Source organism: Rhinopithecus bieti, unplaced genomic scaffold (genome assembly GCF_001698545.2).
Source record: "Rhinopithecus bieti isolate Rb0 unplaced genomic scaffold, ASM169854v2 scaffold_49793, whole genome shotgun sequence".
Taxonomy (NCBI): domain Eukaryota; kingdom Metazoa; phylum Chordata; class Mammalia; order Primates; family Cercopithecidae; genus Rhinopithecus; species Rhinopithecus bieti.
This window is the reverse complement of record NW_016819637.1, coordinates 211,278-213,730: the sequence shown is the minus strand read 5'-3', so window position 1 is coordinate 213,730 and position 2,453 is coordinate 211,278.

Sequence of the window (2,453 nt, the reverse complement as noted above, 5' to 3'; positions counted from 1 at the left end):
AAAGAGAAATTTGTTCAATGAATGAATATGTGAATGAATGAATGAATACAACTTTAATTCTAAGAGATCCTGACTTTGAAAGGCCTTTTCTTCTTCCTCCTGTTCATCAATAAATCAGTAGGCCAAATGACTGCTGTAAATCTGCTGAAGGTGACCCAGCCACTCTGCAAGGGTGGCTTGGCTTTGTTTTCAGGCTGCCCTTGTCAGAGGAGAAGCAGGCCATTCCCAGTCTGCAGCAGGAATGGGAGGGAGCATGAGCTAGGAGGGTTGGACGAGAAAGTTAAAAAGCCCTGTTTTCAGTTATTTCAAATTATCTTCTTTGAAAATATAGCAAAGAAAATAAAGGTAAAATATCCTCTAAATCCAAATGGAGTAATTTCCTGACTACCTTCACAGTTAATGCAAAGGCTCCCCAAAGAATCGGAAAAGAATTTACTATGTGAATGCTCTCACATAGTAGTTCTAAACCTGTAGCCTGGACTTGCGGAGGTTAGTTTCATTGCAACAAGGTCCTAAATCTACCTACATATGTACCAAAGCTTAGTTTCTAGACTGAATGGTATTTTCCACATACAAGTTTCTATTTTTCAAATGTGTGAAGATGTGCTGGTTAAATAAAATACAGTTCCTCTGAAGAGGCACTGAATTGATAGGATGTTTCTGCCACTTATGTATTGTTAGTATTATATAAGTATTGTTAGGTGAGGGCCTAGAAAGTTTTTCATTTTTATGAAAGGATTATCATATTTTCAAAATGGAGAGGACTGCTCTAGAGAATTGCACAAAAGAAGTTTTGGTTTTCTAAAACTGTGAAATCCACAGTAGAAAGGAATTATTGACTCACTACCACCTGTCAGGCACCATAAGAGGTGCAGTTCTGCTATCCATGTCTTTTCATCACATGAAGTCCTCTGGGCCATAGGGAGGAATGACTCCATTTTCGAGATAAAGAAACTGAGGCGGGTGGATCATGAGGTCAGAAGATCGAGACCATCCTGGCCAACATGGTAAAACCCTGTATCTACTAAAATAAAATAAATAAATAAATAAAAAGATAAATTAGCCGTGCGTGGTGGTGGTTGCCTGTAGTCCCAGCTACTTGGGAGGCTGAGGCAGGGGAATCGCTTGAACCCGGGAGGCAAAGTTTGCAGTGAGCTGAGATCGTGCCACTACACTCCAGCCTAGTGACAGAGCAAGACTCTGTTTCAAAAAAAAAAAAAGAAAGAAAGAAAGAAAGAAACAAGCTCAGAAAGATTAAGTTTGTCACACCTTAAAGCCGGGCTTTCTCCACTAGCTGCCACCCACTGAAGGGTAGAGTAGGTAGAAGAACTGAAGTTACTATTTTCAATGAAGGATTAAAACAAAAATTAGCTTGCTGGATTGATTTATTTGTACACTACCAGGTCAATATTTACTTTTGGTGAGTAGAGAAAATAATTTCTCCTAGAAAAGTAGGAAAGAGAGTTAAAGGCAAGCTAAATGTGAGAGCCAATCCATTACATTTTCTAAATGGATATGGAGGCAACTAATAACCCTCAAAGTGGCTGCAGCCCAGCTACAGATGAGGCTGTTGCTGAAACCAGCTGGTTCTCCCCTGGTGCATCTGTCCGTCATCAGCCCCAAACAAAGACTTGGGCTTCAGTAGTGTCTCTTAGCATTTTATATTTGCAAAGTGTTCCACCATTAATTGAATTCATTATTCCACATAACAACCTAAGTAGGTTGATAAAACCAATATGTGGGAGGCTAAGTGATTTATATAAGGTCACCCTTCTGGAAGGCCTATCAGGAAAAATCTGAGATTGTACAGTGGAAAATGCGCAGGTCAACCCTGCTTTTTGTGTTTCCCTCCTTATATTTATTTGGTCATAGTCTGTCAGAACACACCCGATACAAAATTCTCTATTCGCTTTGATGTCATTCTTTTGATTCCATCTCCATTTTCTTTCTGGATTAATGAAGAGTTCAAAGTGCCTAATGGCAGAAAATGTTCTTTCCTTAATTGCATGTTTCATTAAATACAACTTTTGAAGTGCTATTTCTAGAAAAACAAGCAAATGAAAAAGAACATTTGGTTGTGGATCCCTGTTATGAATCAGACAGACTCAGACTTCTCTCTCTCTCTCTTTCTTTTTTAAATGGTGACTTTTGAGTATACTGGGAATTTTTTTAACAGTCTGTAACCTTGTGTGTGTGTGTGTGTGTGTGTGTGTAATCAGAACTCTCAGGGTTTGCTTAGATAACAAGGACTTGAGGGCGTTTGTTATACCATTGACCTACCTTTTATTAAATCATGTTTCTAGGGAGTACTTGTACAGAATTGCAGAGTCTGACGATGTCTCCTTTGTTCCCTGCCACGTGGTCCCTGAGGGTAACAAACATACATTTCTACCCATTCCATGATGCAACGACCTGTGGGCCTCCAAATGTACTGCTGGGTGGACATTTTCAGG